Source organism: Phodopus roborovskii, unplaced genomic scaffold (assembly GCF_943737965.1).
Source record: "Phodopus roborovskii unplaced genomic scaffold, PHOROB, whole genome shotgun sequence".
NCBI classification, from domain to species: Eukaryota; Metazoa; Chordata; class Mammalia; order Rodentia; family Cricetidae; genus Phodopus; species Phodopus roborovskii.
In genome coordinates this window covers 892681-909185 of record NW_026126483.1, presented here as the reverse complement: position 1 = coordinate 909185, position 16505 = coordinate 892681, and the positions used below count along the sequence as shown (strand labels likewise).

At 41.5% G+C, this 16505-nt stretch overlaps 6 non-coding genes across 6 annotated transcripts; 1 reads left to right on the top strand and 5 right to left on the bottom strand.

Moving 5' to 3' along the window:
- Window positions 1-1291: 1291 nt before the first annotated feature.
- On the bottom strand, window positions 1292-1379 carry Trnay-gua (transfer RNA tyrosine (anticodon GUA)). Its single transcript is given in 2 exon segments — window positions 1292-1327; window positions 1343-1379. It is a non-coding gene; the product is annotated as a tRNA-Tyr (tRNA).
- A 2538-nt stretch (window positions 1380-3917) lies between these two features.
- Window positions 3918-3990, top strand: Trnak-cuu (transfer RNA lysine (anticodon CUU)). Its single transcript has one exon. It is a non-coding gene; the product is annotated as a tRNA-Lys (tRNA).
- A 395-nt stretch (window positions 3991-4385) lies between these two features.
- On the bottom strand, window positions 4386-4457 carry Trnap-agg (transfer RNA proline (anticodon AGG)). Its single transcript has one exon. It is a non-coding gene; the product is annotated as a tRNA-Pro (tRNA).
- Window positions 4458-5418: 961 nt separating this feature from the next.
- Trnai-aau (transfer RNA isoleucine (anticodon AAU)) lies at window positions 5419-5493 on the bottom strand. Its single transcript has one exon. It is a non-coding gene; the product is annotated as a tRNA-Ile (tRNA).
- Window positions 5494-6031: 538 nt separating this feature from the next.
- Window positions 6032-6103, bottom strand: Trnaa-cgc (transfer RNA alanine (anticodon CGC)). Its single transcript has one exon. It is a non-coding gene; the product is annotated as a tRNA-Ala (tRNA).
- A 9998-nt stretch (window positions 6104-16101) lies between these two features.
- Window positions 16102-16174, bottom strand: Trnav-cac (transfer RNA valine (anticodon CAC)). Its single transcript has one exon. It is a non-coding gene; the product is annotated as a tRNA-Val (tRNA).
- Between the last annotated feature and the right edge of the window lie 331 nt (window positions 16175-16505).

Below are 16505 nucleotides of genomic sequence, written 5' to 3'. Positions count from 1 at the left end.
CCCTGGGGTTATTACCCGTTCTAGAATATCCCAGAATACTGTCCAAGATATTGAAAGAAATTTAGAACTCCCTCTAAGTTACAACTTACTGTTCCTTGCAGAGAAGTCTAGTCAGGGCTATCTAATAAATTTTGTATCCGAAGGCCCAAACATAATCTTTGAAAAGAAAAATTAGACTATTTTTCTTTTGCCCCAACACACTTTTAAAACACAAGGCATCCCGGAGCTGCCAGTTCAAGCAGGCCTGCAACTAGCCCGGCCTCGTGGTTTTTCATGTTAATTTAAGATCTTTATGATTTACAACAAAAATTAAAAATAATTTGCTAAGAGAATAAAAGTTCTGACCCCTGGGATAGAAGGTACAAGATATCGCAAAAGCACAAAACCCTTGTACAACTTCGGTATATTGATCCAAAATCTTTGTCAATCACTTGATATTAATCTCTGACACTCTTCCACAGTGTAACTGAGAATCACATTTTTGTATCCGAGATCACATTTTTGAGAGTAGGAATAATGTAATTCGATGGGATTAGTACAAAATTAGCAAAAACGTTCTACTGATACTGAGGTCTTTTTTGAACTAATCTCCTTTAGCATTTCTCTCTTAAAATTGCCATTTATTTTCTGGCAGTGCCTTTTGCTTTGTTTGTTTTTAAGACAAATTTTATTGCCCGGGCTGGCCTGAGATTCTTGGGTGATAAACCGGCAGCGCCTAGCAGTGTTTTAAAAGCCCTTGTAGCTCATTACAATCGTCCGCATACCTTTTGCAATTAGCACCTCCAAGGTTTTAAATTACCTCCAGGTGATTCTGATATATTCCAGATTTTCCCAGCCCCTTGGAAAAGAAAAACCGACATCAAACCACCGTAGCATAATTAAGCCAAAAATCCTGAACAGATTTCCCTTGCGGCCCGAGGCACTGAAAATGAGGGCTGAGGTGTTTGAGCCTGAGGTCCAGCTGCTGAGAACTCTCAGGCCACTGGAGGGGCGCGCGTGCCCCACCGATTACCCGAGGGATCCATTCCCAGGCGTGGAGGGCACACTCCGGCTTCAGACCCTCCCAGCCAGGCCACGTCGTTCCTGGTCTCTTTTCTCAAGGCACAAGGACCTTCAGGGGTGGGATTCTATGATCTATGAAGTCGAAGCCTGCTTGCATCAAAAATCATTACAGAGAACGATTTTTCGAAAGTACATACATCTCATAGCACATCGAGAATAGAGTTAGGCAGATTCAAATATTGAAAATGCCACGCAGGGTGCGGCAGCAAAAATAGCTAAAAGTTCGAGTTCCTTCGAGCCGGATTCGAACCAGCGACCTAAGGATACCTAGAAGGCCCAACTACAGTCCTCCGCTCTACCAACTGAGCTATCGAAGGAGCCACGTGTACTTACCTTCCCACTGGTGATGCCATCTCTGCGAGAGGTTACAGCCTGTGTCAATCGTGTAAGAGCTGCCTTTACTTTTTATTTATTCACTATTTTTACCCTTCTCCTCCTCCTCCTCCTTCTTCTTTCTTCCTTCTCCTCCCTCTTCTCCTCCTTCTTCTGCTGCTGCTCATCCTCCGTCTCCTCCTCCTTCTTTTTTTAAGATCCAGCCTCTTTGGAACAAGATTTCTGCAACTTGGTGCCTTGGCCCCAGAAGAAAACAGGAGTTTGAAAAACAAGAAACAAAACTATTGTGTACTTTGCGATGACCAACCTTTATTACGGTGAATTTAAAAGGCCAGTTTGTGCCCCATTTATCAGCAAGATTTGAAACGTATCTACCTCTAGTTGCAACAAGACTGATCTGGATGGAGTTGAGTACGCCTGCAATCCCAGTATCAGGGAGATCTCAGCGAATTCAGGCCCATCCCGGTCCAGGTAAAGAGTTTAGAGAGCCTGTGTAAACAGACAAACCATATGAGAGGAGAGGTTGGGAAAAAAAAAGGGGGGGGGGGAATGGAAGGGGTGGAGAGGATGCAATGGGATAAAATGAAGGATTTCCTGTTCCCTTCACCTAAGACCCAGTCGCAAACTGTACTTAGTCCCTGAACCCCTGTATCCTTTGTGTCTCTCAGAGTGCTTAGGTGTTTTAAAGCATGCACTTGCCTGCGGATAGATCAAACACCATCCCTGAACAGGCCCAGGTGTTCATAGAGATTGTCTCAGCTTGTGTCCTTCATCCAGAGCCTTGCTAAATTCAAAAGTATTCCTATACCTACACGGTCTTGCAGATGGCCCCTTCGATGACTGCTTCCTGGTTTGGTTATGTCCTGGCACTCTCTCACCAAAGAGCATGCACCTGCTTGTAGATGATCTCTCACGAGGAAAGATCGCATGAGATTTTTAAAAGTCCATTCAATCACATTGACTGAACATAAGAAAACATCCACGTGCCACCTGATACACATCAGGCTATGCTCAGGAGTGACTGACTAAATGTCACAGGTTGTTTTGCTTGGTTGGCTGTCTTCTATAGGAACTGAACTGTTTCTGCGTGAAATGCATAGCGTGAAGCCTTAACCTTCAGTGTAGCTGCATTTAGAGGAAGGAATTAAAACTAAGATAGGCTAAGAAGACTTCAGGCCAGATCTAATAGAACTGTGTCCCCAAAAGGCCCTGCCAGAGAGCTTGTGCTGCAACCCAAAACAGCCAGAGCTTTGAGCATGAATTTTCTTGTCTCCCACTAGGAAAAAAATCAATCTTTTTATTTAAACCACCTGAAATCATCTAATTACATTCGTCGATTGATTTGAAAGACCCTATGGCTCCGATCACTGTAGGTTAAATCTACTGTTAATGTTTGATTCCCAGTTTCACTGTGTACGTTCCAGCAACATTACCAAATCTAGGGAACCCATCCTCATAGTTTACTAGATTTGGTTGTGTTTGCCAGACCTAGGGAGCTGCCTTTCTGAATAGGCAGCATTTGAATTGTTTTTTGTTTTATGTTTGTTCTATGGAATAGCTAGAATATGGATTGACATGCTGTGTCAAATGAAGATATTAATATTCAGGTTCTTAGTTAAAGGAAAAAGAAAGGCTTGGGTGGGAGAGGGTGGGAAGGGTGACTGGGCACTCAGAGGTGGGTGTTTTGGCAGTACAATCTCGATGGCCTCCTTCCTGGCAGGTTTAATGAGGTGCTGAGTGTTAATTGGATTTTCGAAATGATGTAACTGTTACCCTCTAAGCCCCTTTGCTTTGATTACATGCTAGCCAACTTTGGATATGAATTTGATCTTTCCAGTTTTGAAAATTGCAATAAACCACATAGTTCTAGTTCTTGCTATGAACTTATGAAATTGACAGGCAATCCGGCCGACTCAGCCTTCCCGACAGACATGTGATCAGATGATTTACCTCCTGTCAACACTAGGTATTATTGTCCCCTCAAGTCTGTTCTTAACACAAAGAGCAAGGTAGCCGGGAGACTTGGCAGGTGATGGGAAACCCAGCAGAAAGCATCAGGGGATCACAAAGAGAAGGGTCCTGGATGATGCCTTTGGAACTGAGCTCCTCCAGGACTGTGCTCAGGGCCAAGATAGCAACAAGGTCTGGAGCTCTGGAAAAACACTAGCGATCCAGGAAACGTTTGTGGTTTATCAAGGAAAAACAGAGGGTAGGAAAAAGAAGAGAAAAGGGGAAGAAAGAAGTAAGAAGAAGAAAGGGAGCTCAAGATAGAAAGATAGAGAAACAGAAAGGAAGAGGAAAACTAGGAAAGAAAAGATGGACAACAGTAGATGAGAAAAGGAAAACGTAAAGTGGAATATAGCATAATAATTGGCTGCGAAATTTTTATTATTAGAGTTTAATTTTACCTAGAAAAGTAATATAAACCACAAGATAAAATCTAAAATCGTAATTTGTACCTTAAGAAATGGGGGGAAAGATACGTATTCTTCTACAAAAGTGTAGCAGCTTGAGTCACAAGCGCCCGGCTAGCTCAGTCGGTAGAGCATGAGACTCTTAATCTCAGGGTCGTGGGTTCGAGCCCCACGTTGGGCGCAGACTTTTAACTTGTGGCAGTTGTGTTTTTCATGTAGGATTACCATGTAATTTATTACTTCATTACGATCAAGCAGAAACTATTTTCAGAACCTGTAACTTGAAGAAAAATCAATTCCAATTGGGCGTCACCGCACTATGCAGCTGTATCGCTTTTGCAGAATTCAGAACCCCTTTGGATGGCGCGGGGCGTGCTGGCCTAGAGAGACTGAGACACACTGGAGAAAAAAGTGAAAGTCAAATCTAAAAACAACTTCTTTTAATTAGAAGAGATTCCCAGATACAATCCAGAACGGAGTGCATAGAAAAACTAGTTGCACAAGCGACTCCACGTTGCCACCATTAAGAGTAAAACTAAATTTAAACTTTCAGAATTCAGTGACATAAAAGGAGAAGGGCTCGTCCGGGATTTGAACCCGGGACCTCTCGCACCCTAAGCGAGAATCATACCCCTAGACCAACGAGCCCCGCACATCAAACTTCTCTTTGTTTTCTAAATTATTGAACAAACTTTTTAACATTTATTGATTAATGTTTAATGAACGTGATTTACCGTGCCTTTAACTTCGGTAGTGTTTTGTTTTGTTTGTTCTTTTTTTCCTGATAAGCCAGGCTACTTGACTTTTCTGGACGTTTCTTCGGTAAATCTCTAAGAACTGTATAAACACCTCTTGACATACCCTTGTAAGAGAAACAACCGTGGTGTTTGTTCTTTTCCTCAGGTTTATTTAGTGGTTATCTGGAAGCGAAACCCAAAAGGGCCCATTTCTGAGCAATCCTGAAATTGAGCACTTGTGTCGGTGGGAGGCGGATGGGAAACCCTCTTGCACGGCCCCCAAACCCGTCTGAACCTCAGGACTTAATGTGGGGCATTTTCCCTCGGAAGATAACGCGGCAGGTGAAGAGATAAACAGCGGCCAGGAGTTCACGGATAAACGGAAAAGTCAGCTGTCCGGGGAACACAGAGGGTAATAGGACTGGGACCCTGAAAGAAGATCACAGGAAACTGAGTCCTGTAAAGAAATGACGAACAGAGCGGAGGGACGGGCGCCTGGCTTCTCTAACTCCAGTCAACGCTCTGAAGGCTAACGCCGACTCTGGAAAGGGCTTAACATTTTCTCATCTATGAAATCAAAAGTTAAATAAAAGAAAAGTTTCTCTAGAGGCTTGGCTTCCTACCCCAAATTCTGCCTGCAGATCACTCTAGGTGGTGTCTGTTCCTCCGGTCTTGAACGCTATGAACAGTCTCGCTAAGGAAAACGAGTCTCTTACACTTCACCGAAGTGAGATAGATTCGTTGCAAAGCACTGACCGCGAGGTCGTCCGGTAAAAGTTATTCCTTGGACAATTTGTTTTCTCTCTGAAAAGTTCAATGCAGTGATCACATGGTTGGTGGAAGACCGAGTGAAGCGATAAAATAAACGGCCCTGGCCCGTACGGGGGATCGAACCCGCGACCTTGGCGTTATTAGCACCACGCTCTAACCAACTGAGCTAACCGGCCGGTTGTGCTACCAGTGCCCCAAAATTACCATAACAACTTTAATCTAATTCTTTCCCCTCTGATTCTGCTGAAAAAAAAAATACGTTGTTTATTCCAGCAATTGAATTTGCTCTCAAGGATCTGGACATTTTCCGTTTCCTCAGGCCTATACAGATTTTTGGTTTTTGTTTTTTTTGCGCTATGAAATACTGGATTAGCGACATCGCCTAGTTTTTGTTTTCAAGGCAATATTACTTCTGCCCTAAAGGCCAGCCGTGCAACACAAATAACCATTCATTCTGGAAAACGGTCTGTTTTCCAGAATGCTTCGCTTCTGTCATGATGCATAGGGTGTTTTCTACGTTCTTGGATCCATTTGTTTCAGATAAATTGATATTAAAATACCTTAAAGCAATCCTATGCCCCTGGCTCTATTTATTAGCTGTAGTTAAAAAATAATAGTGGACAAAATAAATGTAGTGCAGGACGTAATATAAAAATATGTAATAATTTGACATTACAAAATGTAAGTATCCCTTCAGGAGGGGCAAAACCGAAATGGAGATGCCGGGGATCGAACCCGGGGCCTCATACATGCGAAGCATGCGCTCTACCACTGAGCTACATCCCCAGCTGCCCTTATGTGAGCCTTAAGACTTGCCCCAATTTTGAAATCACTTTTTCCTCCAAAACAGGTTTTTTTTTTTTGTTGTTGTTGTTTGTTTTTTTTTTTTTTTAATTGTCAAAAATCTCGAAATGATTAGAGAAATAATAGTCACCGGCTTTTCAAGTAAAGGATACCTTTTAGCCAATGGATACTCATCACTTAACTACCTTCCCAAAAGAACCACCTAGAAATACGAGGAGGTAAAGGAGAGAGCCTTCGTTTAAAAACTTCTTTTCCATTTTTCAAAACCAGCTAAAGTCAAGCATTATTAAATAAACAGTTGCTTTCACTTCTCGTTTCACAATCAAAGAGTGTAACCCAAGACAATTCAGTTGCTCCTTTACAAGCTTCAGCAAAAGTTTGAAGGGGATTTTGAATATTATTCTAGGAAAAGTCTAGGAATAGAATGTGGGTGTTGTTAGGTCTCAATTAACATAATTCGACACACACACACACACACACACACAGAGTATATATGGTAAAGTATAATATAACGTTCATCATCCTCAGCTCCCCGAGGCAAACAGTTCATATACTAGTGGCAATGGATAAAACTACAGATATATTATTGATTTTTTTACCATTCTCTTGACCTGTAAACCTGTGTGCTCATTATCTCAGAGGCCTAAGGTAGTGAGAATGATGATCCCCAACAGTAGACCAGGCTGGCCTTCAACCTACAGAGATCTGCCTGACTCTGCTTCCCAAGGGATAGGTTTATTTTTATTATTTTATTTATTTATTATTATTATTACCTAATTTTTAACATTTTATATGGATGAGTGTTTTGCCTAAATGTATGTCTGTGCACTTCCTGAGTGCCTGGTGCCAGAGAAAGCCAGAAGAGGGCGTGGGTCCTCTAGAACTAGAGCTTCAGACAATTGTGAGTCACCATGTAGATGCAGAATCTACATCCTCTGTAAAAGCAGCCATGCTCTTAAACATTATTTCATTCTGTCTTTATCTAAGTGGGCAAATATTCTGACTCCTCCTTGACAGCTCTGATTTATTAGCCAGAATAAAGCAGTCTATTTTACTGTTAGGAAATCTTCACTTCCCATGCTTCCCCTCTGAATTCCACCGTTCAAGGGCCAACACAAAGTTTCTATGAAGTCCAAATATCATTATATTTCCTAAAAATTTCAAAGCAACATGGATAAAATCTTAAATTCCATGTGGAAAAAAAGTTTTTGTGGAACTGGATTTGCCTAAGACCATGGACTTCCTGCACTCCTTTTGCTTCTTTTTAAAAAATGATTATTAGCTGGATGGTGGCATATGCCTTTAATCCCAGCACTCTGAGGGCAGAGGCAGGTGTATCTCTGTGAATTGGAGGCCAGCCTGGTCTACAGAGTGAGTAGTAGTCTTGGCACAAAATCAGAGCTCTAAGTGTTCTGTGAGTACACCAAGAATTGCTCTTGAAAAGGATATCTTACTTGGGGAAGCTTCTCCCAGACTCACCTCCTAACTTTGAACCGGAGTGTGTGTTCTGTGCTATTTTAGGGGCTATGTCCAACTGTCCACAGGAATGAGCTGAACAGTCACAAAAGGTAGTTCAAATCCTAGGTGCTAACACTCTGGAATGCAAGCGAGATGCAGTGGCTTTGTGGGAGCTCTCCATTCAGTGGACCCATGGACCTGCCCAACACAGCTCCTAGCGCCTACCATATGAGCTGTGACTGAACGGACATACAGCATTGAGTGGTACTTGACTACTTCTCTCACCATGTCTCCTGTACTTAGTATTTCCCATGGAAAGGCAGAGTAGCATGAAATGTGCAGAGAAAGTTCCAGCACTGCAGTCAGGTCTAATCTTACAACCTATCAATTTTTCATGAGAATAACTCCATTATAGTCACCAGGAGAGAAAGAGAGAAGCATGCCTACATAGATGGAAGAAAAGCAGTAACAGCCCACCCTTCCTGAAGATTTATACACAGCTCAACAGCTGAGTTGCTGAAGGGAACATTGTCTTCAGTGGGATAAAATGACGTTCTCCTACAAGCAACTCTCATTCATTCTCCTGTAACCAACCCTGATGAAACTCTTACACACACATGCACAAATACACATGCAACCTGAAGATGGGGGGGCTGGATATGGCTAGCTGGGGAAAAGGGAATTATTACAAGGGGGGAGATAATAGAAGGTAAGGGAGGGAAGTGATCATCAAACTATACTATATACATGTATGCAATGTCATTATGAAACATTATAATGCATAATTAATATAAACTAATAACTTTTTGCTACACACAGTTTTTATTGACACTTTTGATCACAGAAAAACAATAAAGCATATTACATGACTTCTTTTAAGTAAGAAAAAAACTGAACAGCTAACATGATTGCCAGGCACTGTTTTTCATGAGAAAATCCTGTAGAACTTTCATCATGAGTTGCCCTTGGCCATGTCAAAGGAGCACTAAGTTGCAATTGATGTTCCAGGTATCAGGCTGCCAGAAGGGAATCCTCTGATGGGCCAGTCTCCTTTAGGTTGTAATGTCTAATTTGATAATAATGATGGTAGCTTACACAGAGTTTTGATAAATAAAAAATAAACACAAAGATATGTTTCACAGCTAGGGCTTGTGAGTTTCACCTAAGGAGCTACAAGGATTATAGCTCAAATTAAGGATTAACAACTGAGTCCCAGTAGTTCAGCTAGTTCGAATTCCTTTTATTTATTTATTTATTAATTTTACTTATCGATCCCAGTTTCCCCTCCCTCCCTCCTTTCCTCTTTCCCATCCTCCCATGCCCCACCACCACCCTCCCTCCCACTACTGATAGTTTGAATTCTTTTAACCTTAATGTCAGGGGATGTGTTCACAGGTGGTTGTCAGTCGGGGTCATGCTTAGTGTTTGAAAAACAATAAACACTTCTAATATAACTTGTTTTGCTTTAATTATTTTCTGTTCAAAACAGTTTATTGACTATTGGCTACATCATTGCGTGTGGTATCAATCTTAGCAGACTTTTAACCACTAGACTGACCAGCTGCTATTTATTTCTTTCACCGATACCACTCCGGGAGGCCCTCCCTTACATCCTCTATGTGCGATGTTAGAGTCTCTGCAATACAAGCCCACAGAAAACACTCCTGTTGGGTCAATTGTCCCAGTCACTGAGCTCTGAGAAAAAAGTCTGTTTCTTTGGTGCTTTTGGTCAAGCGACGAGGAAACACCTAAGGTTTGTTGTTTAGTGAAGAAAATGGAGTAGGGGCAGGCAAAGAGAAAGGTGGCAGAACACCATGTCCCCTCTAGCTTTTCACTGTTTAAATTACATATTTCATTTTTAATACTTATACCTCTAGTTCTAGACTCATGTGGCATAGCCTGGCTCTCAGGTTTTGCAGGTTTATAAAATCATTTTTTTTTCCATTTTACAATAGTGACTACGTTCTAATAAATGCATTTTTTCCCCCAAATTCTCTAAGGAACTTAGTGCATCAAGATACTAATTTGGGGGAAAAGGCGATTTCCTTTCTTTTCATTTATTTATTTGTTTATTGAGATAGGGCTTCACTCTATAGCCCTGACTGTCCTGGAACTCATAGTGTGGATCTTGAATTTACAGAGATCGGCCTGGCTCTGCCTCCCAAGTGCTGAGACTGAAAGTGTGCACCACCACACCCAGTTTACTACTATTTCTGTATTCTAATTCCTTGAGAAACCTTGTACAGTAATTATTTCTTGCTTTACTACTAAGGACATTGAAATTGAGAGTGTCTTATTCTATTTTGGGCTATAAGAGAATACCACAGATGAGATAATTTATAAAGAACAGAAATTTATTTCTTACAGTTATGGTCTAAAAAGTTTAGGACCAGATGCCAGTAGATCTGGTATCACCTGAGAGTCCTCTGATTCTAGGGTGGTAGATGGAGCACTGCACCTGTCAGGGAGAGCATTGTTACCACAGCAGGAAGAGCAGGGCAAGAATTTAATCCTGCTGTGGTAGCATTAATGCAATGTAGTATTATAACAGAAAGCAAGATTCTGTTTGATGAATTCTGTCTCAGAGACAGAGGGCAGAGCCCACAGGACCTGAACATTTCCTAGTACAACCTCCCAGTAGTTGTATATTAGGAATTAGATTTAAATATAGGCATTAAATGTAAATTTTATGTGGCCATGTTTCAAATTATTTTATTATTGTTATAGATTATATGTGTGAGCATGTGTTCAACTATGCCACAGTGTGCATGTAAAGGTCAGAAACCAAATTTTAGGAGTTGCTCCTTTCCTTTCCCAAAGGTTCCTGGAATAAAATTCAAGTCATCAGGCTTGCAACTTTTACCACTGCAATTTCACATATATGAATTTGGGGAAATATATTCTGGCTACACCTGAGGTTAACAAGCTATCCAAGCTTGGTGTCCTACTGTGTAGTGTGAACTCTTTAACTGCACTTCTAATTGATTTCTCTCTATTGTCCCCTAAAAGGTTCAAGTCATCATTGACTTGCTAGATTCTTAGGACAGCTGTTTACATGGTCATGGTCATGTACTCACATAAACACACCCACTGCCTTACGTTGTGTTATTTCTTTGGTCAAAGTTCTAATAGCAACTTATTACTTTTAAGAAATAATAATAGTCTTCTACCTCTTTCCCTCTCTGGTCCTCTCTCTGTAATCTAAACAATTACAATACCCTCCTCTTCACTCCATCTCCAATATTCCTGGCTCCTTGTTCCTCCTCATCTAATATATCTATCACAACCTAATTTCTCTATTGCATTATCATCCTCTGATTCATAGTGCGTGTGTGTGTGTTTTAATTTCCTTATCTTGGCTCAGTGATCACCAGAGCTTGGGAGGTGGAAGCAGAGGAAGAAGAGTTCAAGCCTTTGGGGCTTGAGAGAGGACCCAGCAGTCGAGGATACAGATTTCCGTTCTGGTTCCCCCATGCTCGCTTACAACCATCTGTAACTTCAGTTCCAGTGAATACAATGTTTTTTCTGTTCTCCGTGGGTACTACACATGAAGATGCATGGGCAAAACACCCATACACATAAAAATAATAGTATGTTCAAGAAAATATATTTTTTAAAAATTCAAGGCTAGCCTTGGGTACCCAAGACTCTATCTCACCTCTCCACTATACTCAAAAGACTGTTCAAACCTCATCTCCTCACAGTGTACTTCCCTAAGCACCCTAGCTTCTCCCAATCTAGAACATAGAAGCTTCAAGAACACAGAGGTGATAACTCCTTTACTGGTGATCCTTCATGCACATGACTAGCATTAGAAAGAAAAAAATTACAACCATGAGAAATGAAAAGAAGCACAACACAGATACATACACGCCAGTCTGTAGAAACCAAAGTATACAGATGAGAAGGTTGTTGGTCACAAAAGTTAAAATCAACTATCAGCTAAAACCCAAACTTCTAGTGTTATGGTTTGAATCCGGAATGGCCTCTGTAAGCTCATGTTTTGAACATTTGCACAAACTGGCTGTGCTATATTAGGGGGAAGCTGTGGGACCTTCAGGTAGGGCCTAGCTGGCAGAAGCTGATCCTGAGAGGCAAGCCTTTGAAGGCCACACCCAACCAGTGGTTTGGCCTTGCTTTCTGCTTTATAGTTTGCTTTGGTGAGAACAGGGTGACTGAAAAAACAAAGCAGGAATCTTTGTTCTTTTGAGTGGCAGCATCATGATGCCATAGAAAAGCCAATTATTGTTACTTGAGGCAGTCATGCCTCTGCTGTTCCTGTTCTATAATAATTCTCCACCAAACGTCCTCAAGAGTGAATATCAAACAACCTTTCTTGGAAACCAGTAATCTGAAAAAAAAAAAAAAAAAAAAAAAAAAACCCAAGAAAATCCCATTTCCCTCATTTCAGTTCAGCTTCTGAGATACACTCATCAGTATCCCTGCATCGCCCCACCCCTCATAAAAATCAAGTACCCTATGTACTAACAATGTAACTTTAAAAAGAAATAAAATTCTACAATTTAAGAAGAAAAAAAGCCAAACTTGATCTTTAAAAATAATTATTGCCAACATCAGGGGCACTAACAGCATTTTACTTGGCATCCCTAGTGGCATCCTCTTCCTGGGACTGAACTATAGAAGCATCCTGAGTTCTTGCAGAATTGTTCCAGCCATGGCCAGAATCTGCGCTTCCCCTTTTCCCTCTGGTGGTCTCCTTTTCTTTTCTGGGGCCTCTCTCTCTCTCTCTCTCTCTCTCTCTCTCTCTCTCTCTCTCTCTCTCCGACCTGTGGCTCTGACTCCTTTATCATTCCTGACTGCCTTTAGCTTTTCTCTTACTCGTGGTGGGAATAGTACTCGGCAGGTAACTTGCCAGTCATGGATGCTTCTTTCTCACCCCCACTCCTGGGAAGAGTTCTTTAACTAGGCGAAAAGCACATACATCACAAAGGAATCAACACCACGTTTAACACTTTAAAAATAAAATTATACTAAAGCTAGTGACTTGTGGGTATCAAGTAAAATACAAAGAAAATAAAATATTCTGCCTCCCAATTCTCTCAGTCCAGGTGGTGGTGGCAGATGCCTTTATACACACTGATGGAGGATATGTGTGTGAAGTTAGTATGTATTTGGAAAATAATGTTGCATTGTATAAAGCAATAATTCTTGAAGTTATCCCTACAGAAAAGTTGAAAATTGTAGACAGACAGGATTAATGATAGTATTATTTACCACTTTTAAAAGTTAGAACTTATCTAAATGTCTTTTAATAGAAAATACAAATATATTTTAGTAATATGTGAGCAAGACAATTCTAAGCAGCAGCAGAAATAAATAGGTAGCAGCTACATGCAAAAAAACAAAAAACAAAACAAAAAAAAAAAAAACATAAGTACCAACATAATGCTCAGCAAAACCAGCAAGCTGCAGAGGAATACAGACAACATGAACCTATTTACATGATGTGAAAGATGACAAATTTAGACTTTAAAAAAGAATAAAGCCATCTTGCTGTGGTGGTCAATGCTTTTAAGTCCAACAATCCAGAGACAGAGAAAGTTGATCTCAGTGACTTCAAGAAGAGATCCACAGAGTGAGTCCACAGAGGCCAAGGAGACCTATGTGGTAAGACCTTGCCTCAAAAGGAAAGTAAGATAAAGACAAAGATAAATAGACAAATTGGAACAGTAATCGATTTTTACAGTTGGAGAAAATATGGAGATGAGGTCAAAAATAAGCTATAAGGTGGGAATGGTGTTCTTATTGAATGGTAGTGGGGAGACATATCACTTGTATATTTGCCATATATTACACAGAATAATTTATCCTTTGCTCGAGAAGTCATAGCAGTTTAACAAGAGGGAAGTACTACTTGCTCATATGTGTGAAGTAAAATAAATATTAAAATATTTTCAGGTGTTAACAATTCTTGTAGAATAAAACATTTTGAAAATGTAAATTTGGACACAGTAAGAAAAAACAATTATATAAGAAAAATGAGAATTACCAGAGATAGAAGAGGTCATTTTCAGGTATGGCAAAAGAATGTGACCAAAAGGAATGGGTAAAAAAGCTACTTTTAAAAAAGGAAGAAGGAACCAGTCTGGTAAGATGGCTTACTGGGTAAAGGCACTTGCTGCTTAGCCTGATAAAGGGGAGTTGAATCCCTGAAGCCCACAGTAGGAAGAGAGAAGTAACTTCGATTTTCACAATTGCCCTGGCACATGTCCCTCATCCTACCAAAAAAAAAAAAAAAAAAAAAAAAAAAAAGTGTGACTTTACAAATAGAGGTGACAAATACACAAGCACTTGACCAGGGCCAGAGGAATAAAAACCTCTTTTTCATTTCTGTCAATAAGGAAGGATAAGAAGGACAAGAGCTCACATCACATAATGATGTTAAGAGATACAATTTGAGGGCTGAAGGTGTATCTATGTGGTAGAGCACTGGCCCAATGATCTCAAAAGATCCTGGGTTCAAGGCCATCACAAAGGAAGGGAGAGAGGGGGAGGGGAGGAAGCGAGGGAGGGGAGGAAGGACGAACAGATTTGAATGTCAATGACTACTCAGTGAAATGCTTTAACTGCAGCTGCATCACACACCGAGTAAGTCCTCCAGTCAACCCTGGACTTTAGAGGCTACACAGATGGCTCTTCCAGAGAACCTGGGTTTGGTTCCTGTAACTTCAGCTATGCAGCATTTGAAGCCCTATGCAGGTATGCACACAATCATACAAATAAATACAACCACTAAGAATTAGAACCAGGCCCGGCAGCGGTGGTGCACGCCTTTAATCCCAGCACTCAAAGGAGGCAGGGGCAGGTGGATCCATCAGTTCTACAAAGCAGATGCTAGAACAGCCAGGTCTGTTAAACAGAGAAACCGGACTCGAAAAACCACGAAAAAAAAAAAAAAAAAAAAAAATTAAAACTTAAGTGCATGGAGGCACTTTGCACACTTTAACCCAGCACTGGAGAGGCTGGGATAGGCTACAAAGTGTCTCAGAAAACAAAACAACAAAACAAAAAGCGGCTTTAGGGGGAAGAAAGTTATATATAGGAACTTTTTGTTTAAATTTTCTGTGACTTAAATCTTCTCTAAAGCTTTCTAGCAATATAAAACATGTAGTTTAGGAACTATTTGATTAATAATAAAATATAAAATTATTAGAAATACTCATACATGTTGAGGAAAAAGTAGTTATTGCCTAGCAGATAATTCTTACATGTGATTTTATGATCTTTAGAACCACACAGGCGGGGAAAAGAATACAACACTGACTTTTACAGGTATGACAAAAGCAATAAATTATCTGGATGGGTATTTTACTAAGACTTTTCAACCACTTTTAAAATCATTGGTCTAACAATTATTTTGTTGTTGTTAAGATGACTATTTCAAGAACATTCAAACTACTTACATTAACTTGGGCTTTTCTCCTCCAAGTTCTCAATTTAACTTTCTTTTTTCACGACACGGTATCTCTGTGTAAGTCGTGGCTGTCCTGGAATTTGCTTTGTAGAGCAGGCTGGCCTGAAATTCACAAGAAACCTGCCTGCCTCTGCCTTCCATGGGCTGGGATTAGAGGCATGCACCACCACCGCCAATTTAACTTAGTCTCCCCTGAGCCATGCTAAGTAAGAGATACATTCCCATTCAAATGGCTAATTTCATACTATTTTATAATATACAAGAGTATTTCCCTCCCTCTCAGCAGTTACAGGGAAGAAGTAAGAATATGAGCTTTATCCTTCTTTTGAGAGTGTCTCACTCGGTAGCTCAGGGAGCATCAAAGATGATCCTCCTGCCTCTGCTTTTCCAGTGCTGGGATTAAAAGCATAAATTACCACAGTGCGTTGGATTACTTTATAATCTAAGAAAATTTGCATTTTTTTCACCGGGGAGGGGGAATAAAAAGAAGTTTATATTAACTGACAGAAACAGTGAAATAAAAAGCAATGATATTTTCCTCTACAGTGAACACATGCAGGTGATACATGAGGGACATGTGCTGGAAGGTTTTTTGAGGAGTGTGACTTCCGTCCTTAGACTGGGGTCCTTCAGAGTCCCACGGGCCCGGAACCCGCAGGGTGGGGCGCGGGAGAGCCCGGGGCAGGGGGTACGGCGGCCAACGCTCCCTGGGCGCGCGCTTCTCCGTCCTTCCTCCCGGGCTCGGGCCTGCGACGGCCTTTTCCAGATTCTGCTGTCAAAAGAGCATCTGTGGAAACGCCGAGAGGGCATTCATCTGTGGAAACGCCGCGGCTTCTTTCCCTGTCCCCGCCAGGGAAGGGAGGAGGCCGCCACACGCTCACCGGAGTCCGCCGAGGGGACCGGAAGGGGCCTGGGCTGCGCTTCCGGCAGCTGGTGTGTACGCCAAGCCCTGACTCCCTGGAAGGTCTTGGCTGATGAGGGAAGCAGGATCTTACAGGGAAACAGCTACAAGCTGCATGCTGGGACCGAAGGAGATGATGGGGGGAAAAGTACTTAGGATTAATTTTGCAAAATGAGCGAGCACCACTGTTTCCGCCCGGTTTCGAACCGGGGACCTTTCGCGTGTGAGGCGAACGTGATAACCACTACACTACGGAAACCAGCTAAGAAGATATTGTCACCCTGCGGTGTTGGTTCTCTGTGATTCGCTTCTGTGGCCCCAGGCATCCACGGTGTCGAGAAACCAAGATCTCCGGCCCGGAAAACAAAGTCATTTTCTTCAACGACCGAATGGGAAACAATAAAATAGAAACTACTCTGATCCCATCAAATTGCCCGTGTTATTAAGATGAATTGCTCTGAACAAAAGTTAATGTCTTAAGAGACTACTTAAAATCATCCTACTGCCAAACTGGAGCGGCAAGGCAGCCCGGCCTGGGGATCACGGCTGCGCAGACACGCTGGTGGCGCCACTCCATTGTCAGACGCGGA